The sequence below is a fragment of the Tenrec ecaudatus genome, chromosome 3, assembly GCF_050624435.1.
Source record: "Tenrec ecaudatus isolate mTenEca1 chromosome 3, mTenEca1.hap1, whole genome shotgun sequence".
Lineage (NCBI taxonomy): Eukaryota > Metazoa > Chordata > Mammalia > Afrosoricida > Tenrecidae > Tenrec > Tenrec ecaudatus.
This window is the reverse complement of record NC_134532.1, coordinates 216,209,931-216,221,961: the sequence shown is the minus strand read 5'-3', so window position 1 is coordinate 216,221,961 and position 12,031 is coordinate 216,209,931. Positions and strand designations below refer to the sequence as shown.

Genomic DNA, 12,031 nt, shown 5'->3' with positions numbered 1-12,031 from the left:
CTGTCACTATCACCACCACCATCACCATCATCATTGTCATCACCACCACGATCACTCTCATCACGCTCCCATTACCATGACTCTCGCCGTCATCACTTAGCAACAGCTAAGACTCCTCCCCATCACTACATGTGCCCACTTGGCTCAGCCACACCTCTTTCCCTCACCTTATATCTACAGACACTTCGGTCTTGTCCTCCACTGGCACTTAGAGGCTCACAGACACCAAGGAATTGGCTTCATGGTCTAGAAGTTATGTAGCTCTCACGGGAGGGCAGCCAAGACCTGGAGCAGGACCTCTTACCACTGGGCTTGGCGTTGGTCCCACATGCACACCTCCCTCGTGCACACGTCCATCTCCACATGCTTTGGGTCCCCATCTGTAACACAGGAAGATACTGCAAACAGTAAGCAAAGCTGCAGCACAGGGTCAATTTGAGATAAGATATCACATCAAGGGCTGAGAACAGCCCCTGTCACACAGGGAGTGTTCCCACGTCACAGCAAAGGTGGGAAGACCGCCCAGGATCACAGTTTCTTTGACTTCTGCTGATTCAGAAAACACACTCATGTGAAATTGGTTGTGAAATTAGTCTGGGTGAACTAGAGAAACAAATTCATAGACACTCATATGTGTATAAGAAAGAGCTTTATAGAAAATAGCAATTGAATATTGGGAAAAGAGTCCAGCCCTATCCAGACCAAGTCCATAAGTCTGTTATTAGCCTAATACCAGTCTATAAATTCCTCTTCAGACTGATGCAACACATGCAATGACACTGAATGCAGGAACATGGCAGGCTAGTGGGTGGAAAGTCATATGGATCCAGCGGTGGTGGAAGTATCTCAGTGCTGCCGTGGGTCTCCATGTGGCTGCTCCAGCTCCATCAACATGGCTCCATTTGTCTTGTCAGCAGGAAGATGAAGCAGAGAGAGCATGTGTGTCCAGCCTCCAGGGAGGAAGACAGGAGTTCCCAGAATCCTCAGGAGAAACCTATGCCCATTGGTTATGACCTGATTGACAGGCTAGACTCCACCCCTTCACAAGTTGACAGGAGAGTATACTGACACATTGGTCAAGCTTGTTTTTAACGTTTTATTCTAAATCATTTTCAACTCATGGGGAAAGTAGGTAATGACTCAAAAAACTCACCTCTAGCGTCTTCATAACAAACTATGGATCACCTTGAATAGAATGACCATTCCAGAACACTTCGTTGTGCTCCTGAGGACCTTGCACACGGCTCAGGAGGCAGCTGTGTAAACGGAACAAGGGGATGCTACCTGGTTTAAAATCAGGATAGGTGTGTGTCAGGGTTGTATCCTCTCACCATACTTCTCCAATTTGTTTCCTGAGTAAATCATCGGAGGAGCTGACTCATATCAAGAAATGCGCAGCATCAGACTTGAAGGCAGGCTTGTGAACAACCTGCGCTGTGCAGGTGACACAGCCTCGCTGGCTGACAGGGAGGAGGACTTGCAGCCCTTGCTGATGGAGATCAAGGACCGCAGCCTGCAGTGTGGATGATGACTCCGTGTAAAGAAGACCCCAACTGCTTTCACAGAAAGAGGAGCACCTGGTTACGTGACTCTTGAATGCTGAGACTTTCAAATACTATTGAGCGCGAACTCAACTCTACACGTATACTCGCAAGGAGGAAAGTAAGGGCCTCTCTTCTAGTTTGGCATTTGTTTTTTCATCTTTAATTGAGTCAAATGCTAATTAAACATCAAAAATTTAAATTCCACACTACAGGTAATCACCTAAAATATTAAGAGATGGAATTCTTTTCATTGCTTAATCTTTTGGCTCCCTTTCCCCCATGAACTTACTGACTGTCCCTCTTATTATAAAATAAAAGATGATGTTTTTTAAAAAGAAGACTAAAGTTTTCACAATTGGGCCAATAAGTAACATCATGCTAAATGGAGAAAAGGTGGAAGTTGTCAAGGATTTTGAATTGCTTGGATCCACAGTTGATGCTCATGGGAGCAGCAGTCAAGAGATCAAAAGAAGTGTTGCAGTAGGTAAATCTGTTGCACAAGACCACTTTAGAGCCTTAAAGAGCAAGGATGTTACTTTGAGGACTGAGTTGCACCTGAACCAAGCCATGGTATTTTCAATTGCTTCATATACATGTGAATGTTGGACACTGAATAGAGAAGATGAAGGTAGAATGGGCGCATTTGAATTGTGATGCTGGAGAAGAATATTGAAAATATAATAGACTGCTAAAAGGTCAAACCAATCTGTCTTGGAAGAAGTACCACCAAAGTGCTCCTTTGAGGCAAGGACGGCAGGACATTGTCTTGCATACTCTGGACATTTCAGGAGAGACAGTGAGGTAGAGCGCGAGCAAAGGAGAGGAAGGCCTCCGAGGAGATAGATTCACACCATGGCTGCAACAGTGGCATCAAAAATCGTAACAGTTGTGAGGGCAACAACAGGGAAAACGGTGTTGTGTTGTGTTCTGTTCTGTTGTGCGTGGGGTCGCTGTGGGTCGCAACTGGCTTGATGGCACCCAATGAGAGCAACCCTCTTCAGCCAGCTGTGATTTTTAGCACCTTGTCTCGTTTTTCAACTAGGGACCATTTTCCAGACAATTTGAAGGTCAGTTACAGGCATCTGCCCCTCACTTGTTGGCCCTGACAGACTGCCTACCAGGATAACGGCCAGGAAGTGGCCCAGCCTTTCTCACCTCTGCCTCAGATGAGGAGTCAGCTTCTTGCCCCTTAGTTTGCTTTGATCAATAGGATGCAGCAGAAGTGGCACTGGGACCAGGCCTTACAAAAGCCTGGCAACTTTGTTTATACATTCCTGGGTCCCAGTCCCCATGCAACAAAGTTCAGGTGAGACTACTGGTCAGTAAGCCGCCATATGAGGAAAGAGGAGGCCAATCCATCGCCAGTCATTCTCGGCATCCCAGCCGAGGTGCTCAACACGTACAGGAAGCCATCTCGAACAGACCAGCCGCAGCTAAGCCCCCAGCTGAAGGCAGCCCCATAGGCAACCCCAGCTAACTCCCCCTGAGCAGAAGAGGTGCCTGCTGAGCCCAGCCAACTCACGGGATCATGAGTTCTCATGAACTGCTGCTGTTTTAAGCCACTTTGGTTTGGGGGCAGGAGGCATTTGTCTGTCCATCTGCTGAACTATAGTAGCTGAAAGGTTGCAGTGAAGGTCTGTCCATCTGTCAGCAGGGTCGCCCATGGCCAGCAGGTTTCATCAGAGCTTCCATTTTAAGGCAAAGGAGAAAAAGAAGGCCTGTCCATTTACTTTTGAAAAGTGAACAATGGAAAGTCCCGTGGACTGTATCATGACCCCACATCTCCTCTCTTATTGGCTGGAAGATGAGCCACCAGGGTGGAAAGGCACTCAACATACTCAGAAGCCACAACAATGTTGCTGGGCATAGCAACGCCTGTCAACAAGGCGCAGAACCAGCCTGCCGAGTGTGGGGATGTCATGACTCTGAGCCGGCTGGCGGCAACCAACAGGAAGTCGTGGGGGTGGAGCTGTCACGCCGTCACAATGTTATCAAACCACACATGTGATCAAACCACACATGTGCCCGCTTGCTCCCACAATGCCCTTCGCAGTATTTTTCTTTCTCTCTCTCCCTCTTCCAGACTGGGACTCTTTAAAACCAATTGGCCAGGGTACCCACCTTCATCACCACCCATCTGTCACTGTGACGTACTCTGGTGTGCTACTGCTGTACTGCTGGAAGCTGGGCCACCTGCCCGTGGCAGACAGGTGTCAGCAGAAGGCCCGGACTAAGACATACTAGGAAGAAACGCTTGGTGATCAACTTCTGAAAATTAGCCAGTGAAAAATCCAGACTATCACCCGATGGATCACAATGGACTCTAGCAATCCAGAGATCATGAAGAGAGCGAGGGGCCAGATATACTTTGTGCTGTTGCCCATGGGGTTAGTGTACTTGGGGCTAGAGCCAACCCACAAGAACTGACAACCACCCCCCACGTAGAACTGAGAAGCAGGCTGTCCGTTGAGGAACACGTTACTGTCTGTAAGCGAACCACCTGAGGCAGCCTCTGGCTTCCTCCGGCTTCATAAACTCAACTTCAACCCCAGGCCAAGGCTGGAAGGCCGGCCTCAGACCTGCCCTTTCCCAATTCTGAAACCAGCCGTCCCTCTCACGGCACTCCCTATGCCTCCGTGGGCTCGATAATTCACTGCGACAGCCACACAGAACCCACAGACGATACTCCCCATTGTGGGCTTCATTAGGGAACTTGATAGGTTACCATTTGGGGGATCCGAAACACGCAGGATCCAGTTCTTTGATCAAGGCAGTCTCTTCTCAGCTGTGCCCACAGGCAGGCCTCGCTCTCGTCCTATCAGACCTTTGGCCTCTGCCCTGCCCTGGCATGTTATAAAGTTCCTTTAGCACTGCCAATAAATGCCCAAAGGGCTCTCTACTCCGCTGTAAGTCTCAGCTCGAAGGTGCTCCGTTCTAGCTCCATGGTTCAGCTAACCTGCCTCTCCCAACTACATACCTGAAGATGCCGCGCTTCGCCAGCAAACCTCCTGCCCAGACACAATCGCTCTCTTGCTCTGTGGGCTGGGAAGCCCCCTACCCCACCTTGTGTCCTGTCTCTTGGTTCTGCTGTCTCCACTGCTGCCCTTCTCTCATGTCCCAGCTCTGTTTCCTGGATCGAGGAGGCTCGGTGCATGTGGATCTCGGGGTCCAAAGGACAAGCTCGGCTGCTGGCTCTCCTCTCTTGATGGCCGTGAGAGCCCCTTCCTCCTGCTTCTGTGTTGGCTCGTGTTTTACCCAGCAGGGCGGCAACACTGTCCCAGCCCCATGTTAGAGCGCCAGGTTTTCACAACCACAGTGAACCCTGTGAAAAACTACTCACAGCCAAACCATGTAATTCTACGGGCCTCTTCGCCCACCTTCTCCTACCCAGACGCAGGAGGAAAGAAGACACATGTAGGGCTGTCCTAGGGCTGCTGGCCGGGCAGCTCCCTGCGGCTAGCTGCCGTCGGCAGGGTGGCCCTGGTGCTGCAGAGGAAACTCACTCCTGTGACTCACAGAATAGGGTCTCTTTCCTGCTGTCCCCGTGGCTCTTAAGGGTGACCCTGCACACGAGACCCCCTCCTTGCAGAAGCCTCAGTCTCCCACTTGCTAAAGCAACCCTGTCCCAGTTTCCGCACTCCCCAAACCTTCCAGAACAGAGACATTTCTTGGACGAGTTGCCTGCCTTCTTTGCCTCCAGAGAGTCTCCATGCCCACAAGCTGGGTAAACAAACTTCATTTTAAGGGGGAAAAAATGTGCGTTCCGGGAACCACACCGACTTTTCTGTGGAAATGCACAACACAAGCTTCCCCCCTCCGTCCCTCCCCACAAACGCTGACTGACCTAAATGCAAGCCCTGCCTGGGGCCAAAGCAGTTAATGGGACGGACGTTCCCAGCCTGGCATCTCGGAGGGTCCCGAGGGTATGCTGCATTCTCCCTGTGTCCCACCGGGACCCAATCTCTGCTGTGAGTCCACATTGGGACCTGACCTATCTGTTCTTCTCCTGCACAGGCCCTGGTCGGATGCAGAAGGGCATTCACAGGCTGCTGCACACCACCCAATGAGGGCCAAGGCAGGTGGTAGAGGAGCCAGCTGTCCATCAAGTTGATCATCCTGACCCTCCCTGCCATTGAGCCCATTCTGACTCATCACTCTACGGTCCAGAGCAGAACGGCCCCTGTGGGTTTATGAGACTGTACCTCTTTACGGGAGTAGACAGCCTCGTCTTTTTCTCAGAGAGCGGCTGGTGGTTTTGAACTGCTGACCCTGTGGTTAACAGCTCAATGCAAAGCACACTACGCCACCAGAGCTCTCCAAGGAAAACTCCTGACGAGACAGATGGCCACGGCGGCTGCAATGGAACAATTGCGTGGACGGTGCAGGGCCGGTGGTGCTTCCCTCTGCTGGATGCAGGGTCGCCATGAGTCAGAATCAACTCCGCAGCGCCTGCTAACAACTGCACAACAGCCCTGGGCCTGCAGGGATGGGCAGCGCCAAAGCCTCCAGATGCTGTCCCCAGGCACACAGAACCCCGGGAAGGCACCGCCTCCGACAGCCCCAATGCCCTCACCCAGCACCTCTCGTCCTCACTCCCCAACCCCCCAGCAGTGTCTTGAGGCTCAGATCAGAAGGACGCTTGCCGAGGAGTGCCCAGCTCAGACTCGGGCCTGCCTGTCACTCAGGCTAGGACATAGACCTGGGAGCCGGGTGGCTTCTTAACTTGGGGCCACCGGAGCCGGACTGACGTGCCACTTGTTGGGAGCTGCCACTTGCAACCAAACAAAGCCTGGCCCAGTCCCACGCCCACATCGCCTCCCCTGTTCCCACACCCCAGCTGTGGGTGTGTTCAAGCCCACTGTCACAGCCACCCTGCTGACCCCTGGCCTGGAGGGTCTTCCTCTTCTTTCCCTGGGACCCTCTACCCCACCGCCCGCACTGTCCTGCTGTCCTGACAACTCCCTCCTGGAGACCCTCGTGTCTACAGTGTGTCTGTGTCTCTTCCCGCTGTGAACATGGGCCACCTCTTCCTCCAACAGTCCACACGTCAAATCCCTTGCACAGTTTCACCACATGGGCCTCAGTTTGCCCACCTGTAAAGTGGTCAGACCAGTAAGAGCTTGGTGATGGGCTGTTGGGGGCACGGCAAGCAAGTAGAAGGGGGAGGGGCTCACTGCCGGACGATTTTACCGGCATCCTCCAGACAGATGTTTAGACTTCATTCAGAAAACCCCCAACACCAACCACCACCTGCCATTAGGTCCAACTGGACTCAAAGCGGTAACCCCTCTGTCGGGTGCCTGAGGCTGCTGTGGATCATTGCAAGGCACACAGCCTCATCTTCCTCCTGCGGAGAGGCTGGTGGGTTTGAACCACCAACCGTGGGATTAGCAGTCCAGGCTACCCAGCAGCGGCTCTTGGTCAAAAGTGAATGGGCAGCATGGCTTATCAGTGTGGTTTCTGTGAGGTGCCACCGTGTCGGTTCTGACCCATAGGGACCCTACGTACAATGGAGGAAAACACTACCTGGTCCTGCACCATCCCCACACTGGTCCCTGGGCCTGAGCCCATTGTGTAGGCCACGGCCTCACTTCTTCTTCCTGAGGGCCTGCCTCTTGCTCATTGGCCCCCCACTTTACCAAACTTAGTGTCCGTCTCTGGGGAATGGTCTCTCCTGACATCATGTCCAAAGTACGTGAGATGAGGTCTTCCAGCCTGGCCTCTAAGGAGCCCTCTGGATGGACTTCTCCCAAGACAGACGGTTTGTCCTTTGAGCAGTCCGTGGTACCTTCGATGTTCTGCTCCGGCCCCACAACACACACAGCCCTTCCTCCGCGGTCTTCCTCATTCAGCGTCCACCCCTCATGTGCACGCGAGGCGATGGAGAGTGCCATGGCTGGGGTCCGGTGCACCTTAGCCCTCAGAGGAGCATCCTGGCGCCTCAGTACTCTGTACAGGTCTGTGCGGCAGCTTCACCTGATGCAAGACGTCCTTTGCTCTCGTGGCTGCTGCTTCCTTGAGCATGGACTATTGATACAAGCAAAGCGAAATCCTTAGCAACTCCAACCTCTTCTCCGTGATCGTGATGTGCCCCACTGGTCCGATTTTGGACACTTTGTCCTTCACATGGCAGGCTGCCATCCTTGACCTTCATCAGCAAGGGCTTCAAGTCCTCCTCACTGTCAGCAAACACGGCCGTGTCGTCTGCCGACCGCAGGTTGTTCGGCAGCCTTTCTCAGTCCTGATGCCGCAAGCTTCTTCATAGAATCCAGCTTCTCGGCTGATGCGCTTGCTGTACAGACGGAGCAAGAATGGTCAGAGGACCCAGCCGTCAAGCGCAGGAACAATGACGAAGACGGTGTGAGCCTGCGCGGTGCTCTCTCATGTTCCGCACAGGGTCCTTCCAAGTGGAAATGAACTCAGGGGCACCTAGCAACAGCAACCGTTTCCGCCATCCCCCCACACCCAAGCCACCCCTGAGGACACACGGACAGTGGGGGACGAGCAGGACAAGCTGGAAGGGGGATCTAAATGGCTAAGGAGGATCCCCAAAGAAAGGAAAACATTCATAATCCAGGAAACAGACGTTGAAAAAAACCCAAACAAACAAGGCACCACTTTGGACTTAGCATGAGAAAGACAAAAGTTAAATCAGTGGATGGACAGACTCCCATTGGCTCAGGCCTCGGTGAGCTGGCGCTCTGGGCTCTACGGCCAGGACTGCCTTTCCAGGTACAACGGGCCTGCGAGTCAGTGGCGGGCGCCTTGGGGTCGGAGCACATGCAGGGATGCCTTGGGGGAGATGCCTGGCAGTCTACACCCAAAATATCAGCCCTCAGAGACCAGATGGAGCCTAGCTCACCGTGAATCAGCATGGCCTTGCTGTGAGTTAGAAGGGACGTCAGGGCACCTGGGCTTAGGTCTCCTGGGGACAAGCACCTCCCACCAGCACCAGGGTTAGGGATGGGCAGAGCATGGAGCAGCAGCTGTGACAAGGCACCCACGTGCCAGTACCAGGGCACGGCAAGTGCTTCCTGGCCCCACCCTGGCCAAGGGACAGACCCTGAGCCTCCACCTCCTTATCCTATGACAGGGGAACAGCAGCCCCCCTTGTAGGGAAGCCCAGGCATTACGTGGGCCCTAGGGGAGTAAGGCACTCAGTGCCTGGTCCCCAGCACCAACCCAGACCCAACCCACTGGCAGCCAGGCCATTCGAACTCCCAGCGGCCCCAGAGGGCCCAGCAGAACCGCTCCATGGGCTCGGCAAGGCGACCAGTCTTTGAGAAGGAGACCACCACATGTCTCCCCCTCCAAGCCGCTGCCGGGTTTGCACTGTGAGCCTGTCAGCTAGCAGCTCTTGACTGAGCCCACTGCACCACGAGGCGCCTTTCAGCTCCTGGTCATGCCCAGTAGCGTCCAGCAAAGGACCTCCGACTCTTACCAGTATGGCGTGCGCAGCCAGGCAGGGCCCGGGCGCAGGAAACTGCCACCTTGATTCTCTGGGACCCCTTCCTCCCCCCGCCCCCCGCTGATCCCCCCAGTGCCCAGCCCATGTCCCAGAAGATGCAGGGACAGGAGGCTGTCCCTTCCTTCCTCTCTGGCGGTGCCGCCTGTCCTGCCTCCCTCCCCGGTGTGTTGGAAGTTGCTCTGACCCCCCAGAGTCCAGCCACAGGAAATGCCAGGAGGCAGATCCTGGGGTCAGAGAGGCCCTCTCCTCGGTTCCTTCCTGCCTACCGCCCCTGGTGGGGGCCATGATTAGCCTGGGTATTGGGTGACCCCAGCTCTTCTTCCCGGGCCTGGAAAGGGTTAAGCGGCCTTCCTGCCGGGCGGGCGGCTGGGTGGTGGGGCAGGCAGGCATGGGGCGGGGAGGGGCAGCAGGCTTTCATTTACCTTGATGGGATCCATGTGCAGGCCTTTATCTCCGGGCCCCTCTCCCCAACTCCGCGCTTGAACCTCTCAGCTGTCGGCCAATCTGCAGACAATTGCTCCGAGTAATACTATCCGGAAAAAGCTGATAAAACGCAGATGTGGCCAGGCCCCTGAAACTTGCGGTTTGCTAAGTGGTTGGCTGCCATGCTCGCCCCGTGGCCAGGGCCGCTTCCCCGCGAGCCCCTGGACGGGAGGGGGGACCGTGGAGGGGGTGCGAGTCTAGCCGGGTTTGGTTTGGGTCAAAGTTGGAGGACGGAGAGTGACCAGAGAATTCCACCCCCCAGCACCCCTCCCCTTGGATAAAGGAAGATGGCACGGGGTGGGGTATCTCAAGGACTGGGTCCCCTAAGTGCCCTGGGTCTAAGTCCCCAAGGTGGTATGATCTTGCTAAAGTCACGTACCTTCACTCCTGCTCGGCCGACTCAGAATCGAATCCGGAGGACCGGAGAAGAATCAATGCGTTTGAATCATGGCGCTGACGAAGAATATTGAACATGGAACGTAACGCGACGGCTAAAAGAACAAACAGGTCTGTCTTGGAAGAAGTAAGGCCAGAGTGCTCCTTCGAGGCATGGACAGGGAGGCTTCCGCTCACGTACAGAGGGCATGTTGTCAGGGGAGACCCATGCTTGGCAAAGCGGAGGGGCATCGAAGAAGAGGAAGGCCCTGAAGGAGATGGGTGGGCACAGTGGCTGCAACCGTGGCTCTGGCACAGGCACCATTGCGAGGCTGGCACAGGACCGGGCGGTGTTTCGTTCTGTGGTGCATGGGTCGCTATGGGTCAGACCTGACTGGATGACGCCTGAAGGCAACAGCTGCCAACTCAGCTGGAAGAACCGACCAGAAAGACCCTCCAGTACTTCGCCATGATTCCTAGCACCCAGTAGGGCTCAGTGAATGACAGTCCCCACCCCCACCCCCAGGAGCCACTGAGCTCACTCACGGTGACCTTGACTCTGATGCTGAGTCACCATGCCTTTCTTCCTAGCTATGTCCAGGTGGACTCCCAGCTGCCAGCCTTTCAGATGGATGCCCAGCCCCTGAGCCATGTGCACCACTCCGGGGCTGGATGAGCGGCCTGTGGCTGCTCTCAGGGCGAGCGAGTCTGCTCCAAGTCGCAGCAACCTGATGCCCCACAACACCTCATGGTCCCCAGTCCTGTCCCGTCCTCACCGTGATGCCTCTGTTGGAGCCGGCTGTGTGAGCCCACCTCCTCAAGGACCACCCTCTTCTTCGCAGCCCCTCCACTTTACCGAGCACGACGCCCCTCTCCAGGGACTGGTTCCCTCCTGATAACATGTCTGAAGCAGGGGAGATGACGTCTCCCCACGCTGGCTTCCAAGGAGCTTTCTGGCTGTCCTTTCTTCCCAGACAAACGTGCTGGCTCTTCTGGCAGGCTGAATATAGTCCACGTCAGGGATCCTCAAACTTTTTAAACAGGGGGTCAGTTCACTGTACCTCAGACCCGTTGGAGGGCCGGACCATAGTTTTGAAAAAAAAAAAAACTATGAACAAATTCCTATGCACACTGCAAATACCTTATTTTGAAGTAAAAAATCAAACGGGGCTAAAACACCCCAGCAGGCCAGATGAATGTCCTCAGCGGGCCGCATGGGCCGTAGTTTGAGGACGCCTGGTCCACATGCTTCCGCAGCCTCCCTCACCCCACGGCATCAAGTTCTCCTGTATGGCCCGACTTGCACAGGTAGATGAGGTGACTGAAAGATGATCGATGGAGAGCCAGATTTGAACTTGCTCTCTTGTGGTCCGGGTCAGAACTCAGCAGGATCATGAGTACTGGCAGGACCAGCGCCGAGACGCAGCAGCCATGGTGGACGGTGCCGGAAAACTTTCTGAATCCGCTGGTGTTTTACGTGGACGAGGAGGTGGAGGAGCTTATCTTTGGCTCCTCAGATGCTGACCTTCGCCGTCTAGAGGAACACAGCAGCACCTTCATCCAGCTGGACCGGGGCTTCACCCCTTCTGGACAGACGCGAGTCACTGTCGTGGGGCCCAGTCGTGGAAGGTGGTGGCTGAGAGGCTTGGCCCTGTGGATGGGACCACCTGTCATGAAGTTCCAAGTGCACGGTGTCCAGATGCTGCAGGATTTCCCGAGACAGACCTTCTTTATTTATGTCCAGTTTTCGTGAGAAGTCATGAGATGGCCCTCAGCATCCACGTTCAGGAGCCTCGTTTCAGCCCCCATCTTTAAAAGACCTGATTGTGGGAGGTCTCTCCTGGAGTCAATGGAGAGCACCTTCACCGTTTGGTCCTCCCAAGTCCCTGAAATGTGTCTGTACTGACAAAGATCAGCAATAAAATAAGCAATCCCTGAAAAAGAAAAAGATGATCGATGAGTCAGACACACTGTAGCCTTCAAAGTCTTTGTGTTGCGCCGCATCTGGGGGTGAGGGAGCACCTGATGGGGGTCTTGTGCGCTGCTTGGCTCAGTGCAATGCGTGGTTGGAGCTCTTGACTGTTGCTTCCGTGAGCACCGGCTGTGGCTCCAGGCTCAATGAAGTCCTCGACAGCTTCCATCTTTTCTCTCTGCGTCGCGA

At 54.5% G+C, this 12,031-nt stretch overlaps 1 pseudogene; it reads left to right on the top strand.

Annotated features, from left to right (window-relative positions):
* Positions 1-11,263: 11,263 nt before the first annotated feature.
* On the top strand, positions 11,264-11,623 carry LOC142442530 (KHDC1-like protein pseudogene; annotated as a pseudogene).
* The last annotated feature ends 408 nt before the right edge of the window (positions 11,624-12,031 follow it).